General features: G+C 44.0%; 1 protein-coding gene across 3 annotated transcripts in view; it reads right to left on the reverse strand.

The window, feature by feature from the left end:
* The window catches only part of GOLM1 (golgi membrane protein 1), an 88,703-nt gene extending 70,234 nt beyond the window's left edge, over positions 1-18,469 (reverse strand). The window contains exon 1 of one of the 3 annotated variants that reach the window (XM_049895927.1): positions 18,299-18,469. The gene's annotated coding sequence lies outside the window, so the exon portion shown is untranslated. Of the gene's footprint in view, positions 1-313; positions 494-17,560; positions 17,821-18,298 lie in introns of those variants that run through there. The other 2 variants (XM_049895929.1, XM_049895928.1) reach the window with 2 other exon arrangements.
* Between the last annotated feature and the right edge of the window lie 6,573 nt (positions 18,470-25,042).

Here is a 25,042-nt window from a genome sequence, read left to right on the forward strand (position 1 = left end):
ACTGGGCAGCATTTATTTCGTTCCCATGTTTATGAGGTAGCCTTAAGTCGGGGGCCGACTCAACGGCAGCTAACATGCAAACAGCCACAGCAAAAATGAAGTGCTTCCACATCCCATCAAAAAGAAGATGTTTCTCATTATTCCCCAGTGAGGCCTTTTTGATTTGACTCCTAAGATGGGAAGGTTTTTACCCCTTGACAGAATTACTAATGATACCCCCATTAAAGCTTTTTTTGAGCTGAAGAAGGAAACCCATTATGAGGGTGAATGTGAATTCCCACTGTATAAATCACGACGGGGGCACACTACTCACTCAAGGCACTGCTACGGATGGTCTTCTTACTCAAAACACATCAGGGAGGTGAAGGTACGTAATCTGACTGAGGTCACAGGCAAAGCGTTCCTATTGGGATTCAAAACAGAAAAGAGGCACTCTCTCCGTGCCAATGAGAAGACAGCTTCCGGTGAGCCCTCATTTCTCTCGCTTTTGTGCAACGTCAGCGTGGTGAGCCTCAGAGTGGTGTTAAGAGACTCTGAGGAAAAAGACCGACTCAGTGTAAGAGCTACTGAATGTGATAAAACTTGTTAAAAGAAACAAAGATATATCTTAGAAGAAAAAGAAAAAAAACAGTTGCCGCCAAGTCAATTCACACTAAGAGTGACCCCATGTGTGCCGGGGAGAGCACTACTCCACTGGGTTTTCAATGGCTGATTTTTCGGAAGGAGATCACCAGGCCTTTTGTCTGAGGCACCGCTAAATGAACTCCAACCTCCAATCTTTCAGTTAGCAGCCAACTGTTTGCATAAGGTATAAATCACGTTCATATGCTTCAACTCAAAACCAGTTCTGGCTGGTTACAAGTATTATTCACCAAGAACGAGGAAAAGTCTGACTTTTCCAAACAGCTTTTGCTGAGGCAAATAAAACAGCACCTTATCAGAGAGAGGACAGCCACTGCATAAATGTTCTGAGAACAGAGACCCTTTCATTCTAGGTATGTGAGAAGAAGGAGGCAGCAGCGGACAGGCCTTTGCAACCCTCTGGGACTCACCTACAAGATAAAGCTCTTGTTCCACACAACAGTTGACAGCACTGGTTTTGACCCTGTGGTATTTCTACTCATGAGTTCATTGGAAGGGCATCCTCTTTCTTAGTGGATACACACTAACTACTATATGCACCTATGTGGGATAAATCAACAATCTAGTTGAATCACCTAATTTAAAGTACAAGAATTACTTCATGTAACCTAAGTGCCCACGGACAGACGAATGGATAAATTGTGGTACATACATACTATGGAATATCCCGTAACTATAAGGAATAACGAGGAGTCCGTGAAACATCTCGAAACATGGATGAATCTGGAGGACCCCATGCTGAGTGAAATCAGTCAATCACAAAAGGACAAATATTGTATGGTCTCATTTTTATAAAAAGCCAAGAATAGGTTTACACACAGAAAGCAATGTTCTTTGATGGTCACCAGGGATGGGAGGGGGAATCACTTTCTAGATAGTAGACACTTCTGATTTTTGGTGATGGGAAAGGCAATACCCAATATGGAGGAGGTCTGTACAACCTGCCCAAGGCAATTGAAGACACTAAGAAGTACACAAGAATAAGGGACAATTTTGGTAAATGCTATAACATAAAATTTCACAATAATAACAAACAAAAGTGTGGTTTTATAGGTAGACATAAAAAAGTACGCAAATATATGCATAGGAAGGCACAAGTGAGTATACGGCTGCGTGTGAGTGTATGGCTGTGCATGTACGGGTGTGCATCTGCAGGCATACGTATGTATCTGTTTATGTGCACTGCATATGTATTCATCTACTTCCTAGACATAACCAAACACCTCGCAGGGTTGAATTACTGGTCTGTAAAAAAAAAAAAAAAGGCTTGGGACCATAGTCTTGTGGACAACTTGGGCAACTGGCTTAACAGTTCATAAACTTGGCTAGGGCATGATTCCCACTATTGTGTGATTGTCCACCATTTTGTCTTCTGATGTGATTTTCCTATGTTTTGTAATCCTGCCTCTATGATGTTAATGAGGCAGGACTCAATCTACAAGATTAGATTGTGTTTTAAGTCAATCTCTTTTGAGATATAAAAGACAGAAGTGAGCAGAGAGACTGGGGGACCTCATACTACTAAGAAACAAGAGCCAGGAGAATTGTGCATCCTTTGGACCAGCATCCCCACACTGAGAAGCTCATCGACCAGGGACGATTAATGACAGGGGTCTTTCTCCAGAGCCAACAGAGAGGGAGAGCCTTCCTCTGGAGCTGGCGCCCTGCATTCTAGCCTCCTAGACTATGAGAGACCTACTGCTGTTGAGTAAATTCCAACTCATAGAGACCCTTGCAACCCTTTAGGACCGTGTAGAACTGCCCCATAGGGTTTCCAAGAAGCAGCTGGTGGATTCAAGCTGCTGACCTTTTGATTAGCAGCTGTAGCTTTTAACCACTGTGCCATCAAGGCTCCCCTGGTGGCACAGTGCTTAAGTGCTACAGCTGCTAACCAAAGGGTCGGCAGTTCGAATCTGCCAAGTGCTCCCTGGAAACTCCGTGGGGCAGTTCTACCCTGTCCTATAGGGTCGCTATCAGTTGGAATCAACTCGATGGCACTGGGTTTGGTTTTTTGGTTTTAGACTATGAGAGAATAAATTTCTCTTTGTTAAAGCCATCCACTTTTGGTATTTCTGTTATCGTAGCACTAGGTAACTAAGACACTAGTCTATAGGACTAACAGCCCCCATGAACCACAGCCCATCTAGCCTGAGATCAGAAGAAACAGATGGTGCCTGGCTACCATTACCAACCATTCTGACCAGGTACACAATCAAAGGTTCTAGACAGAAGAGGAGAAAAATATAAAACAAAACTCAAATTCCTAAAAAAGGCCAGACTCACTGCACCAACAGGGATTAGAGGAACCCCTGAGGCTACTGCCCTAAAATACTCTTTGGACTTGGAACTGAAGCTACTCCCAGTGGTCACCTTTCATCCACACAATAGATTGGCTTATAAAATAAATACTATCACCTGTGAATACTGTGCACCCTTAAATAATCAACTATATGAGACCAAACCATCTACATTTACCCGAAAACAAAGATACGTTAAGGAGAGGCAAGGAAGACAGCATACACCTGCTCCTCACTTATCAACTCTTTTTTTATCTAACATTTCACTTTTATGACAGTGGTAAATCTACTATCCATCCATTTTGCACATTAACAAAATACATCTGGCAGTAACGAATCCCAAGATGTGAGGTGAGAGTAACCCTGGCTGTGCTGGTTAAGGTTATGTGTTAACTTGGCTGGGCCAAGTTAGTGGTTTGGCAGCTGTGTAATGATGTAATCTGGCAGTTATGTAATGATGCGGTCATCCTCCATTTTCACCTAACGCTGCTTTTCACCTAATAACCTGATCTTTGGAACCTAACCACGTCGATAACTGAGGAGTGGGTGTAATGGAAGCTGAACAAAAAGAATGAAAATAATGAGAATGTTGACATACTGTGAAACATGTAACCAATGTCATGGTACAAGTTGTTATAAAAATTGTTAAATGGGAACCTAATTTGCTAGGTAAACTTTCACATAAAATACAATATATTAAAAAAAGAAAAGAGATGTACTTCGTGTAGAGCTGATGACTCCATCCAGCCCCTACTGGTGCCTCATTCGCCCACTTCTGGTCTCCAGGATGAAAGGTGAAAAAATGTTTTTAATTCAATTACAGGTTGATCCCAGCAAGCCTTGTACATGCCAGAGAAGAGTAACGCTCAGAAAACACTAAACTTCTAAAAGATTCTATAGATCTGCTCGAAATGTTTCTCTACCACCCTGTCACACCTTATCTTGATCACAATTTTTTTTTAACAATTTTAACCCTTTTTATAACATAGAAGTACGAAAAGCAGTTCAGGGAAAACCACACACAATACAGAAAAGTATAAAAAAAGAGTCTCCCTCTTCCTCCTCCCGAACTAAAGTAATAATATTTTCTGATGTCGGTATCCTTCTATTCCAGCTGCTCTCAACCCTCAATGGGTATCAGAACACCTTTGTCAAATACCCATGCCTGGGCCCCACCTCTGTGTTCCTTTCTAATTCAGCAGGTTTAGGGTGGGGCCCAGGCATTTGGTATTTTTTTAATCTCCCCAAGTGATTCTCAGGTACAGCTCTATTCTGGGTATTTCCAGATGTTATGCTATTTGTTTCCTGATGCATAGATAAGCACCTATAGGTATTTTTTAAATCCAAACAAGATCACACCATTCACATTGTTCTGCAAATGTCATGAATCCCTTAGTAACACATCTTGCTGCCCTTTCCTAGCAACACATATGGCTCACTGAATAGTGCTCCATTGTGTACTGTTTAACCAATCTCCTAGTAAGGCCCATTCAGGCTTTTCCAGGCTTATTTCCAACAAGGGTGCCATGAATAACCTTGTACATTCATCTCTGTTTGCAAACTCACATCCCAGTGCACGACCCCTTAACCACAGTCCTGAAATCCAACATGGTCTAAAAATCCAAAAGAATACTGGGTTTCTCAATATGCCAGCAACTAATCCAGAACAAAACCTGACCTCAGATGAAGGCTGACTCTGAACCTGAGGCTTTTTTAAGCTTCCCCCCCGCCGCTTCATGTTAACATTCACACATTTCACTGCAGAAAGATTAGGGTTTGATTATGGGGTGCTGTCCCAGCTACCCCTGGGAGTGTCACATAGTATACAATAACCCATTACCTTATTATCTTCTGAATTCCAAAAAAAAATCAGAATTCCAAAACACATCTGGCCTCAAAAGGCTTGAGGAAGGGAGGGCGAGCCACGGGGAGCTTACTGTGTGAGGCAGGGTTCATGTACTTTAATATATGAACTCATGTGATCCTCCCACCGGCTTGTGGGGGAGGGTGCCCTATCATTCCCATTTTGCAGGTGAGGAAATAAATCACAGACAACGTAACTGTGGGCTGAATTTCCACAAGTGAGGTTGCTGGGTCAAAACTAATAGAGCTTATCTCCTTCAAAATATTTAGCGATTCTACAGCAGAAAATAGTGAGTTTACAGTGGAGAACCCTGGCAGACAGATTAAGGTTAATATCACCAGCAGTGAGACATATCAATACCATACACCCCCCCGCCCCAAGATGTTGTGCTGGGGGCTGGGGGGATACCATCTGTGCTCTCCTTCCCAATGATGCATAACCTCTTAGTCGCGAGAAAATTTCAGAGGAATCCAGGCTGAGGGATATTCTACAAGAGACCTGACCAGCACGCTTTCTAAAGTGTCAAGATCATGAAAAACAAGGAAAGACTGAGTTACTCTCACAGATGAGGCAACCACAGACTTGACAACTGAAAGCAATGTGAGATCCTGGAATAGAACTTAGATCAGAAAAAGGCTAACACTGGAAAAACTGGTGAAATCTAAGTAAGTTCTGCACGTTGGTCAAGAAGATAGTGCCAAGGAGAAGTTCTTAGTTTGATAAACTCTATAGTTATGTAAGATGGTAACATAAGGGGCAGCTGGGTGAAGGACGGAAACCCTGGTGACGTAGTGGTTAAGTGCTACGGCTGCTAACCAAAAGGTCGGCAGTTCAAATCCACCGGGTGCTCCTTGGAAACTCTATGGAGCAGTTCTACTCTGTCCTATAGGGTCGCTATGAGTCGGAATTAACTTGACGACAAATGGGTTCGGTTTTGGTTGGGTGAAGGATACACAGGAACTCTCTGTACCATTTTTGCAACTCTTCTTTAAGTTTACACTACTATATTGGCTTCCAAAGTGGTCGTAATAATTTACCCTCCCAGCAGCATGAGAATGCCTGTTTTCCCACACAACAAAGTTTAGTCTTTTGCAATCTTCATTGGCAATGATTCTTAAAAAACCACAATTACAGTATTTAATTCTTAGTGTAAATGAGTATCCATTTATTTGCCATTTGTTCATTCTGGTAAACCACCTTTTTCATTTTCTTTGCCCATTTTTAAACTGGGATGTTCATCTTACTGATTTGTAGACCTCTGGTCTTTCACGTGGATAAATTTTTCTTTCCATTTTTCTTTCTATATGATTTTTTGCCCGTAGTTTTTGTTTTTTAATAGACTAATCTATCAACTTTTTCTTTTATTGTTTCTGAATTTTATTTACACCTAGGCATTTCCCTCTCTAAGTTTACAAACACATTTATCCATGTCTTCTTCCAGTATATACGTGGTTTCATATGTAAATAGTTCATCCACTTGGGATTTCTTTTTTTAATCTTGCTTTATTTTTGGATTTCCCTGTCTGGGTTGGCTTCTGGTTGCTCTGCCCAGTATTCTAGTCTTGGGTTAATACCTGATATTATTGATTTTCTAACCAAAGAACTCCCTTTAGTATTTCTTGTACTTTTGGTTTGGGTTTTACGAATTCCCTCAACTTGTGTCTATCTGGAAATGTCTTAATTTCACCTTCATATTTAAGAGACAGTTTTGATGGACATATGCCTCTTTTTTTTTTTTTTTTATGATTCTTGGCAGGCAATTTTTTCCTTCATTTTTTAAAATATGTCATCCCATTGCCTTCTTGCCTACATGGTTTCTGCCGAGTAGTCTGAGCTTATTCTTATTGGCTCTCCTTTGTAGGTGACTTTTCTTTTATCCCTCGCTGCTCTTATAATTGTCCCTTTATCTTTGGTTTTGGCAAGCTTGATTATATGTCTTGGTGACTTTCTTTTAAGATCTACCTTATGTGGAGTTTGATGAGCATCTTGGATAGATATCTTCTCATCTTTCACAATATGAGGGAAGTTTTCTGCCAATAAATCCTCAACAATTTTCTCTGTATTTTCTGTTATCCCTCCCTGTTCTGGTACTCCAATCACTTGTAGGTTACTTCTCTTGATACAGTCCCACATGATTCTTAAGGTTTCTTCATTTTTTTTAATCCTTTTATCTGATTTTTCTTCAAATATATTAGTGCCAAGTGATTTATCTTCGAGTTCTAGCTTCTACTTGCTCAATTCTGCTCCTCTGACCTTCTACTGAGTTACCTAATTCTGTAATTTTATTGTTCATCTTCTGAATTTCTGATTGCTGTCTGCCTATGGATTTTTCCAGCTTATTAAACTTTTCATTATGTTCCTGAATAATGTTTCTAATTTCTTCAGTTGCTTTATCTGTGTGTTCCTTGGCTTGTTCTGTGTATTGCCTCATTTCCTTCCTGATGTCCTGAAGGGTTCTGTATATTAAACTTTTGTATTCTGCATCTGGTAATTTCAAGAATGCACTTTCATCTAAAAGATCCCTGGATCTTTTGTTTTGAGAGCCTGTTGAGGTGATCATGGCCTGTTTCTTTATGTGACTTGATACTGACTGTTGTCTCCAAGCCATCTACAAGTTATTGTATTAGTTTATGCTTGCTTACTGCGTCGTAGCTGCTTGCTTTGTTTTGTTTTGGTATACCCCTACGGGTTGCTTGAGTGAGCTAGCTTGATTATTTTCGCCTTTGGAGCTCTGGTGTCCTGTCCCCAGCTGGCTAGAGCTGTTATCAGGTATATCAGTCTAGAAGTCCATTCAGTTTTCTTGTATGAATTCAGCTCAGGTTTCCAAGTAGGTGATATCAAGCGTGTGGTACAGGCTCTGTCCTACAGTCTTAGAGGGGCAGTGGTGACTGGAGTATATACTGGTATCTGTTTGCAGCAGGGGGTCATGCTCTGAACAAGGCAGGGGGCTGAGAGCCAACCCCCAAGTGTCTCTGAGGAAAATGCATCTCTATTCCCTAGAACGTGCTGGTGGGTGGGTTCTACAGAGGGACCATGGGCACCCAAAATTTTTGCTGTAAGGTCTGGGAGGTACCAGTTATCTCTGGACCTCTGTCTTGTGTGGCTGGGTGACCTGAGTGGAGCTACCAGTCCTTAGGTCCCTGTTGTGGGTAGGTGAGGACCTTGTTTAATAGGCAAAGCAATGTCAAACGTCAAACACCCACCTCTCCACCGCACAGCTGAAATGGTTGGAGTTTGTCAACAAGGGCCTATTCTCCTGAAATAGGCCTACACAGGTCCACGCAGAAGGGAAAGGTGCTCAAGGTCCATGGATGGTTTATGCCTGGACAGGAGCCACTCTGTCTTGAGCTCCTCCAGTTAATGGCGCTAGCAAATTATCTTCCCCGCTCCCCCAGTTGCAAATTTTTTCCTTCCCCAAGGCCAGAAGGATGGCTGTAGGTGCTCACCAGGGTCTATCTCAGGCCCAGGGATTCAGCCGCTGAAGCTGGCTTGGGAGTAGGGAGGCACGGTAAAATACATGCAAGTACTCAGCTTTTGCCGGGAGTGCGCTGTTCTCCTCAGGTCCCGGAGGTGTGAGTGGGCTGTGTGGCTGGCTGCTTCTCTCTGAGGAAACTGCGGCCGAATACTAGGACCAGCCTGCCACCGCGGCCACTGCCACTGCTCCAGGAATAGTACCTGAGGGCTCCCCTCGATTCAGATCCGGTAACTCCTCTCCACTTCTGAGGGGCCTCTTCCTCCCCCTGCTCCTCAGTTCGTTGTCTAAGCTTGCCTTTGATGCTCAGGGCTCCCAGCTTTTAACAAATATACTTGTTTCACTTGTGTTTTCAGGTCTTTGTTGTAAAGAGGGCTCGACGGAAGCGCCTATTCTGCCATCTTGGCTCCGCCTCCTGGGATTTCTTTTTGATGTAAACCAAACCAGTTGCCAGTTGATTCCGACTCAGAAGTAGGGAAATACAAAGAATACAGGTTTCATTTTACTGAATAATCTATTCCCCAGCACTGTGAAAGTCTATCTTTGTCATGTACTACATTTCCTAGTAATATATTTTTAGATAGGACCCTTGTAAGACCTTATTCCTTCCAGCAGATGTAAGTCAGTGGGGAGATGTACTATAAGTTTGAAAATAGAAAATAAGCTTAATTCTCACTTCACAGATGATCATTTTATATTCTTCTTCCTTTATCCAGTCATTAAAAAATGTGCTGAACAACTACCATGAGCCAGGCGCTGTGCTACCATGAGGCAGTTGAGTGTTAGGAGAACAAACCCTGGAGCCTGACGGCCTGTGTCTGACCCTGGTTCCACCTCTTACAAGCCATAGGACCTGCCTGTGCCTAATGTTAAGACATGAGATGAGATTAGAACTGCATCTGGCACACAGTAATTGCTCAAGAAACGTATGAGTTGGAATCAACTCGATGGCAATGGGTTTTTATTAGTAGTACCAAGGATGGAAAACTGAATAATACGATGTCTAGATTTTATCTCTTTCCCCATTTTAGGAGGAAAAGGTGCTGAATGTTTTTCCTTCCACAATCATCCTACTTTTTAGTAATCAGCCACCTGCTTTCCCCCTCCTGTAGACCACCTGCTGTAGGCAACCAGGGGCAGCTCAGGGAGAGTGCTGAGCAGTGCACATCCTAGACCAGGACATGTTATGAAAACAAGATTCCTCCCTTCAGAGAGGCTGGAGGGAGCCAAATGTAAGCATGGTCTTGGAAGCCCCACACTGTGACCCAGCACCTGACTCAACAGGCAGGTGCAGGGTGCCCAGAGACCACCGCTGGGGACGCCCTGGGTTCCCGACAGAAGCAGGCCTGCCCAGGTAAGAAGGTAACAGCAAGGAAGGGAGAAGGAACACTGAGCCTTCGGGCCTCCAAGGCGCTTCACCACTGACTTCCAGGGACTGTGTAAGCCACTGCTGCTGAGTAAACAGGGAGAGACACAGGCAATAAGGGACAAAGACTGATGAAGAGCCCTAAGACACCTTCCAAAGCGGAAGCAGGACAGCAGATCAGGAACTTACAGTTGTAAAACATTTGAAAAACTCTTTCTGCCACCTGTGAATTAATTTGGATTGGGGGTGGGATGGGAGTGGATGAGAGAAGCACCTGCATAAAACGGATATATTAAGTCATTTTACTTTAGGCTTTGCAGTGTGCTGCGCCTCATACGTGATCACAGGCATCTGGCATACTGGAAATGATTAACTTAAATCAGCTTATACTCAATTCTGTGAAACCCAAGGCTTTCCTGGTTTGAAGTGATGTGTTTTTGCAGAAACCCTGGTGACACAGTGGTTAAAGTGATCGAATGCTAACCGAAAGGTCGGCAGTTCAAAACCACCTGCTTCCGTAGAGATTTACAGCCTCAGAAACTCTATGGGGTTACACTATGAGTTGGAATTGACTTGAGGGCAGTGGTTTGGGGTTGGGTGGATGTGTTTTTGCATTTAAAGTATCTTGATACAACAGGAAAGTAATGAAAAAACTGCAGGCTCTCGCCTACTGGCTTAGTTAACTTAAAAATTATAACCTATCAGTAAATAAAACATTACTGAATATATGAAGAAGTTCAAGAAGTTTCTATAAAACAGGAGCACTGAATTGCCGTTTTTAAAAAAAGTTAAAGTTACTGTTTGTTAATAAAACAAAAAAACTTTAGAAAATAAGAGCTACTGGTAGGTTCAAATCGCCGACCTATAATGACTTCAAAGTTTAAAAAAAAATCTAAGGAAGAGGATGTGAAAACGGGCAACCTGCCAGATGCATACAGCTCTTGAACCTCCTGGTTAATACTTTCTTATTTTCACATAGGGTTTTTCATCATTGAACAAATACCTATTCAGGAGCAACCACATCAGATTTGCTTGCTTGACCTATGTCACCACTGAAGGAACAAATACAGCTTCTCCAAACAGTGCTGGGGCCACACCTTTAGACCTTCTTAGAGGAAATGGCCTCACCTGACATCTCAGAGACCCGGAGCTGCCCAGCAGTGAGCAAACAGTCTGGGAAACACCCCATACAGCTCCAGGGTCTGTGAAGGACTTGGTCACCAGCATTTTTTGAGGGTTTAGAAATACTCTACCCTGTTCCGAGAATGTCTCTAAGGCAGTGGTCAGCGAACGACAGCTCACAGGCCATATCTGGCCTGATTTCACTGACCACAGCCACACCCACCATTCAGTTAAGTATTATCTACAGCTGCTTTCTGGCTACAAGGCAGAGTTGAACAGCTGTAGCACAGACCTACTCTTACGGTTATTCTGAGGACTGAATGAGTTAAAATATTTACTATCTGGCCCTCTACAGATAGTTTGTCAACTCCTGCTCTATGCCATTAGGGTTAAAAGACTAAATTCACTGTATTCTGCTTAAATCACTGGAAAAGGTTACCAAAACTTAACTAGAATCACCTCCTCTTATTTCCCCAAATCCCAGTTATAAACACCATGTTTTCCCCAATTCTGGAAGCTGATAATTTATAAAGCTAATATTTTAAAAATTAATGTGAATAATTAATGTTATGTGGTAAAAACACCAAAAAACCATGTGGGTGAGTAAAAATGATTGAAAGAACTAAATTCCACCTTGTTTGATCTGGCGCTTGGAATTTCCTGAAGAAAAGCCACCTCCTACCTGATACCAGGACTCCATCTTGGTAGGGGCTTCCGAATTTTCCCCCTAGTCAGCGAAGGACCAAATCCCACCTGTCTACCACCAGTTTTTGTACGTGGCACACGAGCTAGGAATGGTTTTTTACAATTTCAAATAGTTGGGGAAAATTAAAATAGTATTTCATGACATGGGAAATTAAAATTTCAGTGTCCATAAAGTTTGATTGGCTCCCAGCCACACCCATTCATTAAGATATTGTCTATGACTGCTTTTAAGCTATTACAACAGAGTTGAGTAGTTGTGACAGGAAACCATATGGACTGCAAAGCCTAAAATACTTACTAGCTGGCCCTTTACAGAAGAAGTCTGTTGACCCCTGCTTTAGATCAAAGGTTCTCTCAGTCCCTGGACCAGCAGCATCTGCACCACCTGGGAATCTGTTAGAAATGTGAACTGTTAGGCCCCACCATCTACCTACTGAGTCAGCAACTACTGTCTCCCACCTTCCATCTGCATCAGCAACATGAAGCATTTTTCCTAAACCTTATCTACTATTGCCTGCTCTAGAGAAGGTTATATGAGAAATAAAGAGTAACCTAAAACGGACTCTATCTAAAATAACTTCTTAGTGTAGGGTCCTCTCTCTCTGGGCATCGCAATCAAAGTCACTATAAGGTTTTGGATAAAGGTATCTGTTCTTTAATCACAATGAAATAATCACGGAGCCCAGCCAGCAATCTTATGCAAGATCCTCTCTAAATGATAAAGAGAAAAAGGGGGAAGATAAGGAATAACCTAACTGCTGCCCAGACGTAAATGACAGAGAACAAGAAAGACTAGGCTGGAGTCTCTTGGGTTTTGCTAGGACTGAAATCAAAGGCGAAATACAGTGAAACAATTTTTTCCTCTAAAACAATCAATCATTAATATATCAAAATTCTGTCCCTAAGAATTCAGCAGGGTAATATTTGTAAAGAATAAAATTAGCCAATGAGCCATCTTGAAGTTCCAGCCCAACTGAGCCACCAAGTGACTGCTGCCCCTGCAACATCACATGAAATAGAACAACCACTCAGCTGAGCCCAGTCAGCCCACAGAATCATGAGACAAAATTGTGGTTTTAAGCTTTAAGACGGTTTGTTCCACAGCAATAGATAATCAAAACAAACTGCTAAGTGAAAAAAGTTTCAAAACAGTAACTACCATTCTTGCTGAAAACATTTTAAAAACACGTAATATGTGAATACAGCTGTCTATGCACAGAAAAAGGTTTAAAAGGAAGTACATATAAAAACTGTATTGTGAGAATGGGAATGTGTATAGGGAAAGAAAAATAATAAAGCTTCCTTTTTGTTGTTGTTGTTATTAGATTCCATTGAGTCCATCCCAGACTCATGGCCACCCTGTACACAACAGAACCAAATGCTGCCCGGTCCTGTGTCATCTCCATGAGTGGTTGTGATACACAGGGTTTTCACTGGCTGATTTTCAGAAGTAGGCCACCAGATCTTTCTTTCTAGTCCATGTTAGTCTGGAAGCTCTGTTAAAACCTTTTCAGCATCACAGCAACACACACGCCTCCACCGACAGACGGGTGGTAGCTTCGTATGAGGTGTACTGGCCAGGATTCAAACCCTGGTCTCCCGCATGGAAGGTGAGGATTCTACAACTGAACCACCACTGCCCTCTTTCATTTTTTACTTTACAAATTCTGTATTTCTTTCTCCAGTGAGTATCATAATATAAAAGTCAAGCAATAACAAGAAAAAAGTCAAGATGCAAGTAAGATATAAAATGGTAATATTGGCAAGTTTTGAAGTTGTATTTCCAGCATTCCCAGATTCAATCATAGAATTTTATGGCCTCTTCACTTAAAAAAAAAAAAAAAAAAAAAAAGTCCTCATACCATATGGATATATCATGAAGTAAAGGGGGAAAAAAATGGACTCATTCAAACATATTTCAAGGGTCTCTTTGGAACTGGGGATACAAAGGTAGGTGAGGAAGATCTCTGCCCTCAAGAAACAGAAAGAAGACCCAGGTCCCCGCCTTGTGCCTTGGGCAGGTAACTGAGAGGGATGTAAGCACCCATGTACTCACTGGGTGACGCAGGGTAAGTTTCCTAACTCCTCCACACCTCATGGGCTCATCTGTAAAGAGATAAATCATAGTGTCTGTCTACTAAGGCTGGTGTGAAAATTGAACAACAGCATCAAGGTGGTGAGTACCACCAAGCAAATAATTAAAAGGGCTTCTTACTATGGTATTAACTGACCTTTTTTAGTCTCAGTTTACTCCTTTGGAAAAAAAGGAGAGGAGCAGTCATATCTAATGAGGCTCCTTCTAAGAGTCAAATAAAAGAATTATTTGAAGCTGAAGTAAGAAATTACTAGCAGGGTACATGCTTTCCAGAAGGTGTGGACGATGTTCCACTGGGCTGCATAAGAAAATTCTAGAAGGTATATATATTTTTATCCGAAAAATAAGAGAGAAACTACGATTTACCAATATTCAAGTATAAACTGATGGCGCATCCTCACTACGTCCCTCCGTCAGAGGGTTGCATGTCACAAATCACCCTGGAATGCCTGGGGGTAGGGGGTGGGTGTTATTGATAGGTCACCCGCTACCCTTCCTTCCACTTCAGCACAGTGCAATGTATCCTGGTTTGCACATGCACTGTGGGGTAGATTAACAGATAACTAAACCTACAAAGGATAGGAAGATTTAAAAATAAAAGGCAAAAATTGAATTTTTACTAATAAATGCAAGCAGAGGCAAACACAAGAACCAGAGCTGGCAAAGGAGACATTTCTCAGTGTCTGAGCTTTACATGAACCCATCATGAAGTCAAAAACCACAGTGATGTAATCAGATTTGACAAGAAATTGGCCAAAAATACTGAAAATTAAAAGACAGACTGTTTGAAATAGGGTTTTACCTCCACTATCAGTAACAACGAAGCTAGTCCTGAGTGTATTTGAGATACCAGAGAACCATAAGAGTTGTTGTGAGTTGCCCCACGAGTCGATTCTGACTCATGGTGACTCCGCATGTGCTGAGCAGAACTGTCCATAAGGTTTTCAAGGCTGTGACCTTTCAGGAACAGATTGCCAGGCCTGTCTTCTGAGGCACCTCTGGGCACATATATATAATTTATAACTAACGCACATATGGGAGAGTGCCAAAAATGTTTATAACTAATGAGAAGGATCGAAAAAGTTTGGAAATCACTGTAAAATACAATATAAATCACTATAATCATGTTACACAGTAATCATACATTCTTTTTCAGTCAGGCATTAACTAATTTTCAAAATCTTAGCAAACTTTTATTAACATAGCCCTTAAGAGTTTTAAAAAATAAAATATTATAAAAATCTGAGAAGGCATGAATTTTTTTCCCCCTGAACTTATGGGAAAATTCTTGTGAGGCAAAAGAAAAACACTAGAGGAAAGAAGTTAGGAAACACTTCTTAGAGACCAGTCTTTCTTGTACTGTAATTTCATCAACAACAAACCCAACCCAACCCAGCGCCGTGGGGTCGATTCCAACTCATAGTGACCCTATAGGACAGAGTAGAACTGCCCCACATAGTTTCCAAGGAGCGCCTGGCAGATTCGAACTGCCAACCCTTTGGTTAGCAGCCATAGCACTTAACCACTACGCCACCAGGGTTTCTTAGTAACATGAGAAGTCTAGAAAATGATCGCACGTGTTAAGAACATTTGGAGGGAAGGGGTGCAAGTGAAATACCACTCTTATTTTCTAAGGTAAAACTGTTACAAAGCCATTCCTTTTACAAATACTTTTTTTTAAAAAAAGAGTTTTATAAAGCAGACAAATGATTTTTCTTTTATCCCAACTGTGGATCATATATGTTGTTTATCATACTAGCTCATCTAAAAAGAAATGAATCTTTTCATAAGGCAACTTTTCTTTTTCTAAAGAGAAACTAAATAAAATAATAATAATAAAACTAAACACATTGTAGTCGAGTCGATTCTGATTCATGGTGACCTCATGTGTGACAGAGTAGAACTGAGCTCCTTAGGGGTTTTTTTGGCTGTTATTTTTATGGAAGCAGATTGCCCAGCCTTTCTTCCATGGTGTCGCTGGGTGGCTTAAAGCCAAAGGCACTAGGATTCCCTCCCTACCACACCACTTTTTTTTTTTTTTTGTACTTTAGATGAAAGTTTACAGAACACACTAGTCTCATTAAATAGTACACGTATTGTTTTCTGACATTAGTTAACAACCCCATGACATGGCAAAATTCTCCCTTCTCGCCCTTGGGTTTCCTATTACCAGCTTTCCTGTCCCCTCCTGCCTTCTAGTCCTTGTCCCTGGGCTGGTGTGCCCCTTTAGTCTTGTTTTACGGGCTTGTCTAATCTTTGGCTGAAGTGTGAACCTCGAGAGTGACTTCATTACTGAGCTAAAAGGGTGACCAGGGGCCATAATCTCAGGGTTTCTCCAGTCTCTTTCAAACCAGTAAATCTGGTCTTTTTTTGTGAATTAGAATTCTGTTCTACATTTTTCTCCAGCTCTGTCCTGGACCCTCTATTGTGATCCCTGCCAGAGTAGTCAGTGGTGGTAGCCAGGCACCATCTAGTTGTGCTGAACTCAATCTGCTGGAGGCCGTGGTAGCTGTGGTCCATTAGTCCTTTGGACTAATCTTGCCCTTGTCTCTTAAGCTTTTTTCATTCTCCCTTGCTCCCGAACAGGTGAGACCAGGAGAGTATCTTAGATGGCCACTCACAAGCTTTTAAGGCCCTAGATGCTACTCACCAAAGTAGAATGTAGAACATTTTCTTTATAAACTATGTTATCCCAATTGAGCTAGATGTTCCCCTAGACCATGGACCCCACAACCTTCACACACCAGACACTTTTAGGAGGAGGGCTTGTCTTCAGGTACTATCCTTCAAACTCCCTTTCACTAACAGTGCCCATTACCAAACGTTTCCTACCCTGCTCATTACAACCTGCTTAAAGTGGCCGACCCTCCCAGCTGCTCCACACAGAAGCAGTTTCCTAGCCTCTGCTGTTCTACCCTTGGTGCTTCCATTGCAGAAAGCCAGCCTGCACCTTCCACAGGATGTTAAACAAGGTCTGCAGTTCCCTCCCTGGCTGGGGGAAGGTATCCCTGGGCCTCCTCAATGCTGTTTCTGCCCCACTCCCTCAAAAAAAAAGGTAAATGCAAAATCTTTTCATCTCCCATCAATAACTGAACCTATTACCAGCAATTAGAAAACAGATGGCATTCCTTAGCTCCTAATAGCAGTATTATTGCAATGTGACTTCCCTCTCAATTCTCCTTTCCTGGTCTTGCCTTTCTGCACAAAATTGATGAAAAAAATGTGATAATCTCTCTCCAGGAGACCAAAATGCATATGAGAAACTAATCTCTTTCCTTTAAACATTCTAAGAATTCAATTTCCACTGGCGCCTTAAGAATTGAGTGGCCTAAGAACAGAAAGTTTTACCAAATTACTGATCTCTAGGTACGAATAAAGTAAGAACATTCCTCCCAAAAGCATGAGGTTAATCTTTTATAATGCACGTGGGCGGAGCTAGGATGCCTTGGGAGAGCCACAAGGGCAACCAAGAGCTTCTACTGCTCCTCAGGCTAATGCACCAAGAAATTCAGAAAAACTAAAACTGCCTAAATCGGAGCCAACCTGACGGCCTTGAGGTGAACACACAGTCACTCTAGGGCTGTTCAATGTTTTCATCAGACTGTTGAACACCCTAATAACCCACCCTAGGAATGCTGAACACCCTAATAACCCACCCTTAACATTTGCACCATATAGGGCTGCAGGGCCTAGAGACCCCAAAGCAGCCGCGCCACAAAAGCTCGAGACAAAAAGGAATTCTCAAAACCGTGAAAGCCACACGTTCGGTTTTGCAGATGTGGAGAAAGGACGTCTGAAAGGGACTAGAGCATCGTCATGGCATTCCGAACAGAACAACGATTCTTAAATCCCGCTAAAAAAGACCATTCATCAAAATAGGTAATTTTCAATTTTGCTTTACTAAAAAATCATTAAAAATCTTTAACAGGGTGTTAAATGTCCATAAAATATACACTATATACATACATATACATATATATACACACACTGTACATACCCAGGGGAGTATTTTTACGGCAGAGCAAAAGTTTTGTGGGTCCTCCACAGGTCAAAGGCGGAGAATGAGAGAGCCTGCCCGCATCCCTACACCCCTATGTGCTCTGGCGGCCGCGGCGCAGCGGAAAGACCTGGGGTACACCTCCCGGTCACCACCTCCCCGTCACCTGCCAGGACCGAACCGCTGCCTACGTGGGCACCCGAAGAGCCTGAGCCTCCCTGGCGGTGAGGGAGGCAGGAAGAGGATGTGAGCGGCTCCCGGCACGGCCCGCCCTCGCATGGTGCAAATCACGCCCGCAGAATTGGGACTAGTGCGACTTTGGGGATGCACGCTTCACACTTTGGTACTGATGCGCGTGACAAAAGCTCAGAACAAAAAGCAAGGCCCCCGAAGAGCCCAAGACTCGCCTCCACAGGGACAGGGAATCCTTGCACAGCGCCTCACAGCAGAGCCGGGGGTCCCGGCGCCCCTGCCTCGGGGGCGGCGAGCGGTGGGGGTCGCGGCGGCCGCGGGCTTCTCCGCCCCACGTCCGGGGCGAAGGCTCGGACACGGGGCAGGGCAGTGTCACCTCCGCGCCGAATTCGATAAAAAGGGGGCAGCCCGGGCGCCAGCTGGGCGGGGTCTCGAGGGACGGAGCGGGGTCCCTGGGCGCGGGGCGCAGAGCCCGGGGCTGAGGAGGAAGGAGGCGCGGGAAGGCGGCGAGAGGACGCGCCGGGTGTCGCGCGCTGGCCGACTCACCTCTTTCCGCGGCTCTGCCGGCCGCTGGGCGCTGCGGGGCCTCGCTCCGAGGCCGCCCCGGGCCGCTCTCCCGGGGCCACGCCGCGCTCTCTATCCACCGGCGGCCTCGCGCTCCGAGCGGGTCCGCGCCGTGCGCTCCGCGCCGCGTCCAGCGCCGCCGCGTCTCCGGCCTCCGCAGCGGCGAGTCCCCGCCCCCGGGCAGCGCCGGCGGCGCGCGGGGAGGAGGCGGCGCCGCGAGCTCGGTGAGGCGAGGCCGGGGCCGCCGAGGCCGCGCCCAGGCGGCTGGCCCCACGGTGCGCGCGCTCGGGGCCGCGGCCGCCCCTCGGCGAGAGCCGGAAAACGCGCGCCGCGCCCCCTCCCCACAGCCGGGTCGCCGGCGCAGTCCCTATTTCCTCCTCAGCGACTGCCGCTCCATGGGGACGCGGGAGCCGGCTGTGCGAACAGAGGACCAAATAAAACAGTGAAGAGCCTAACTGAGGAGCGAAAGGCGCAGAAGAGGGAAGCGCCTACGGAGAAAAGCTACCCGCCTGCCAGCCCTGAGGGAATTTTCCCGAACACAGAGTCAACCACACCCAGCGCGACACACCTTGCCAAACTCACGTCTCCTTCAGTGGCCTCTGCCAGAACTGCCCAGAGTAGCGGGGACAGCACAACTGCAGACAGGAGCACAGGTATAAAACTGTCCAGAGTGGAGGAAACGATGCAACATGGGCGTTATGGGGCTCTTTACTCACAAAGGTGCCTTTTTTGCTTCTTCCAGGCACTCCTAGTTGGCCATAATCTGCCGACTGTTGTTTTTTCTCCAGCTCTGATGTTTCAGGCTGATCCCCAGACTACTTGCAATCGATAAAATGAAGATTCCTAGGCACCATAGATGCAGCAGACAATAAATTCAGGCTGATCCCCAGACTACTTGCAATCGATAAAATGAAGATTCCTAGGCACCATAGATGCAGCAGACAAGAAATTAAACGACGTATTGCGTTGGTTTTTTTTTTTTTTTTTTATTGCGTTGGGCAGATCTGCTGCAAAAGACTTATTCGAAGTGCTAAAAAGCAAAGATGTCACCTTGAGAACTAAGGTGCACCTGACCCAAGCCATGGTATTTTTCATCGCCTCATATGCACGGACAGTGAACAAGGAGAACCAAAGAAGAATGGATGCCAAAAAATATTGAATATACCGTGGACTGCCAGAAGAACAGACGTATCTGTCGTGGAAGAAGTACAGCCAGAATGCTCCTTAGAAGTGAGGATGGCGAGACTTGTCTTGCATACATTCGACATGTTAGCAGGAGGGACTGGTCCCTTGAGAAGGACATCATGCTTAGTAAAGTAGAAGGTCATTGAAGAAAAGGAAGACCCTCAATGAGATGGATTGACAGCAACAATTGTGCAGGTGGCACAGGACCGGGCAGTGTTTTCTTCAGCTGTACATGGGGTCCCTATGATTCGGAAACAACTCGGGGCATGTAACAACAAGGCCCCACCCAAGGGTGAACTTGTAGGATTCTGAGGAAGCCTCGGAGTTTCAATTTTAAACAGTACCCTAGTGGCTCCAAGACACGCTGACGTTTGAGAAGTGCTGGTAGGCCATACTTCCCCTGACAGGACACCACAAAACTAATGACCTACAAGGTAAACCACACTATAAAATTCTAAAGCAGGCATTAGAATTACCTGGGGAGCTGGTAGGAGTCCCTGGGTGGTGTAAACTTTTAAGCCCTGGAATACTAATGGGTAGGTTGGAGATTCAAACCCACTTCCAGATGCTTCAGAAAAAAGACTTGACATCAGCTTCATAAAGGTCACAGCTATAAACACCCAGTGGAGGTAGCACTTCTACTCTGGAAGCACATGGGGTCACCATGAGTCAGAATACACTTGAGAGTAACTGGTTGGTTTGGGAAACTTTGAGAGCACCCAGGTGCCTAAGTCCCACCTTCAGTGTTCTGAAACCAAATACTGGTGGTGGTGGTTGTTTTAAAGTTTCCCAGGATATTCTGCTGTATGGCCAGGATTGAGAGCAATGCTCCTAGACTCATCTCTTTTTGAGCCTTCCCAGCCCTGGTTTCTGGTCTCTGGGAATGGAACCCCTTCCTTTGCACCCCTCCCGAATCCCACCACCAACAACACAAATACACAGACTCCAAAAGGAATGCTGACAGGCAAAATTGGTTTCACCAGAACAAAGACTCACCTTGAAAAAGGTGACCACGATAAGAGTAATGTTCTTCTATTCTCGAGAACGATGTTTTTGTTACGTACTGTTAAACGGCTGCGGAGTCAGGCCAGGCGTTCAGAAGCTGGGGCTGTGTTGGACCTCAGCCTGGCTCTGCAGACGACTTGACTTGAATCACTTCACTCTGATCTTCCAGTGACCTTAAGTCGCCACAATCAGGATTTTTGGACAGGTACGGTAAATCCCCGTTATTGCTTCTTTAGCTCTCCTAGTTATGCATTCTTAGACTGGTGGACCATAACCTCTATCTCATTTTATGTGCCTTTAAATAGGCCTCCGTTAGTGTCTCTCATTTATCAAGAGCTAATTCGTCAGTGACTAAGCGAGTGATTCTTAAACACTCTGTGGAACAGGTCCATATGTCTAGCTGCTAGGGTAGCCAGCTGAATTAGCTACATCTTTACTAAGGGGCAAGAAGCCCTAGTGATGCAGTGGTTAAAGTGCTTGGCCACTAACCAAAAGGTTGGTGGTTCAAACCCACCAGCTGCTCCACGGGAAAAAGATGTGGCAGCCTTGGAAACCCTATGGGGCAGGTGGATAGGAGTTGGAATTGACAGTAGTGGCTTTGGCTTACTAATGGAGAATGAGACTTTTTCAAGTTTCATGAGATTTTTCATGGCAAAATTCAGGATTTTTAAGGTATATATATATATTGCACATATAAATATGGATTTACTTTCCTTATAAAGCCGTCTCTTCTGTTTCCTCAAGGATTCTCACCCAGGATATTTAACCTAATCAGCTGCTGGTCCGAAATGTTCAACTGGAAGAATTTTGATTAAATATCTTTATGTGCAAGGGGCTGTGGTGGCCGGTTGCAGTGGGTATCATGTTTTGCCTGCTCAGCGCCCTTTCCTTCATTTGCTAATAGCACCTGATGTTCACACAAGACACCTGCCCCCTACTTTCCAAGGGATATGGCCTTACCAGGACTATCAAAGTAATATCCTCTCCAGATCAAAGGGTGGACTCTGTATTAGTTTTCTATTTGATGCAATAACAAATTACCATAAACTTGGTGGCTTAAAGCACTCAATTTTATTATCTCACAATTCTATAGGTAAGAACTCAGACACATGTCTTACTGGGCTAAAATCCAGGTGTCAACAGGGCTTTGTTCCTTCCAGAGGCTCTAGGAGAGACTCCATTTCCTTGCCTTTCCCAACTTCTAGAGGCTGCCTGCATTCCTTGGCTTGTGGCCCTCTTCCTCTGTCTTCAAGGCCAGCAATGTAACATCTTTCTAATCTGGCTTCTGTTGTCACATCTCTGTGACCCATCTGGAAAGGGTTCTCCACTTTTAGGGACCCTTGTGATTACATTGGATCCCTGGTGGCACAGTGATTAAGAGCTTGGCTGCTAACCAAAAAGTTGGCTGTTTGAATCCACCAGCCACTCCTTGGATACCCTGTGGGGCAGTTCTACTCTGTCCTATAGGATTGCTATGAGTCGGAATTGACTTGACAGCAAGAGGTTTGGTTTTGGTTTGTGATTACATTAGGAATCCTTGGATGGTGCAAACAGTTAAGCACTCAGCTAGTAACTGAAATGTTGGTGGTTTGACTCCACCCAGAGGGGCCTCAGAAGAAAGACCTGGAGATCTGCCAAAAGGTCATAGCCACGAAAACCCTATGGAGCACAGTACAACTCTAAAGAACATGGGGCAATGGGGTCACCATAAATTGGAATTGACTCAATGGCCACTGGTTTGGCTTTGGTGATTACATTGGTTCCACCCAAGTAATCCAGGATAATTTCTCCATCTCACAGCCCTCAATCACATCTGCAAAGTTCCTCTGCCATGTAAGGTCAGATATTCACAGGCTCTGGATGTGGACATCTTAGGTGGGCCATTATTCTGCCTAACCTCAGATAGGGCCATTACACTTTCTTCCTGGAATGAACAAAGTAATGACCTAGGGACTGAAAAGTATTGATGTACATTCATCTCATTGATGATGCCCACCTGTTCTTGGTACAGAGCTCTGTAGGGTTGGCTCCTGTCCTTTCCAAAGCCTGGTTTTTCAGCTTAGCCTTCATCCTGAGAGCTTCCCCACAGCCTATCCATTGCTGGAACTGACTATAATATATAGTGAAGCAACATCAATGGCTGTATCAGGGTTCTTGGTTCCAAACAACAGAAACAGACTCTGCCAATATTAAGGAAAAAGGGAATTTATTGGACAGGTGTCAGGGTCTCACAGAGTCAATGATGAGATAGGTTTGGAAAAACCCTGCAGAGGGATAGGCAACAGAAATCACTAGAAAAGTGACACAGCAGAGAGTATAACATATGGGCTACACTCTGCTTCAGGCTTAAGGAATAGATAAGATCTCCAACTGACCATGTCCTTAAAACACTTGTTCAAGAAAAACTTCAAGGCACAAAGGCACTTCCAGAGGGAAGAGTCCAATTCGTATGCCCATCCCGCAAGCTACTCAAGGGACAACTCGTTTAAGTTTCTGTAGTGGGACGTGGACACTAATTCTCAGCAAGGCTATACACCATGGAACGTTCTCCAAAAAGGGGACTGGAATGCCTACAAAGAAGAGGAGATAGGATGCTGTCAGGTAAAGAACTAGTAAGAATCCCCCATGAATATCCTAAGAGAAATTCAAAGAGTTATGGTAGTTCAAAGGTAGCAGATATATCTGTTTGGAAAAGTCAGGGAAGACTGTATAGAAGGTAGGGGTAAAACAGCGCTGTCCTATAGACGTAAAGTGCAATCCACATACGTAATTTAAGATTTTCTAGTAGCCACATTAAAAAAGTTTAAAAAAGTGAAAATAATTCTAGTAATATATTTTATTTAACCCAATTTATCCAAAATATTATGAACATGTCATTAACATATAATTATATATAAATAATAAAATATTAATGAGATATTTCACATAAAGTATTTAATGTGAAAATATTTCACACCGATTGGTTTTTTTATTACAATTAATTAAAATTAGATAAAATAAAAAATTCAATTCCTCAGTGGCGTCAGCCATATTTCAAGTACTCAGTGACCACATGTGGCTAGTGGCTACCATACTATACAACGCAAGTGTTGAAGAATGGTGTATCAGTCTGGGCCCAATCAGGAGAAAACACACAGTGATTTGAACAGGGAAAGTTCAGTATAAAGAATCATTGACCACAGTAGGAAATTGGAGTAACAAGGGTTTGGCTACTGTCTTAGTTATCTAGTGCTGCTGTAAACAGAAATACCACAGGGGGATGTCTTTAACAAAGAGAAATTTATTCTCTCACAGTCCAGGAGGCTAGAAGAGTGAATTCAGGGTGCCAGCTCCAGGGGAAGACTTTCTCTCTCCTTTGGCTCTGGAGGAAGGTCCTTGTCATCAGTCTTTCACTGGTGGAGGAGCTTCTCAGCACCGGAACCCCAGGTCCAAAGGATGTACTCTGCTCCCAGTGCTGCCTTCTTGATGGTGTTAGGTCCCCATGTCTCTCTGCTCACTTCTGTCTGATCTCAAAAGAGATTGGCTTGAAACACAACCCAATCTTGTAGTTTGAGTCCTGCCTCATTAACATAACTGCCAATAATCCCACCTCATTAACATCATAGAGGTAGGATTTACAACACATAGGAAAATCATATCAGATGACAAAATGGTGGTCAATCACACAATGCTGAAAATTGTGGACAAGCTAAGTTGACATGCATTTTGGGGGGGACACAGTTCAATCCTTAACAGGTACTAAAAAGTAAGAGGAATTCTAAAGAATATAGGAATAGCAGGTATAAGGAGCAGCCATTACCCCTGTGGCAGAGAAAGTATGCCCAAGGATGCCCCTCCCCTCCACTGCCTACCCATCCACCCCAGGAAGAAGACCCAGACCGTGTTGAAGACGGCACGGCTGTGGTTCTCGGAATGGCAGAGAAGTCCGTGGGGTGCCATGCTGGTAGAAATTGCCCTCTGGAACTTTCTAGAAATCTGCCTTCTAAGGTGGCAGAGAAGGCTGTTCACAGGTAGGTGTTTCACTGGAGTCACTGCTACGAAACTGCCAAGGGAAGCTGCTGGATGCTGAAACCAGGCACTGGGGAAGCCACATGTGCTGCAGGAGGCGGGCACGAGTCTAGGAGAGTCAATGGATATCTTTGAAAAGGCAGAAATGTGGAGGAGAAACAGCGGGCATGACAACCGCCCTAGAAGTAGAAAAGCATGAGGCAGAGTTGCAAGGGAATCAGCATAAACGAGAGGATAAGAAAGAAACGTAGCACTTTGTGCAAGGCTCTCCGAACCTTTGTATACAACATTCACAGCTTCCTAAAATACTAGTCACATTGCTACTCTCTTCAAAAACTTAGTGTTTTTTCCTTGCCCGTACAGAACCTTAGCATTCTGTGTTATCTGTCCATATTCATTCAAACCACACCAGGCTGCCGTCCTGCCCTTCCCCATAGCCAAGCTTTGCTTTGCTGTTCACAGTTCTGCAAGGTCATCTTTTCTCTCTTCCTTTCTTCAGGGTCAGCTCAAAAGCCCTAGTCGGAACAA

This window comes from Elephas maximus, chromosome 9 (genome assembly GCF_024166365.1).
Source record: "Elephas maximus indicus isolate mEleMax1 chromosome 9, mEleMax1 primary haplotype, whole genome shotgun sequence".
NCBI classification, from domain to species: domain Eukaryota; kingdom Metazoa; phylum Chordata; class Mammalia; order Proboscidea; family Elephantidae; genus Elephas; species Elephas maximus.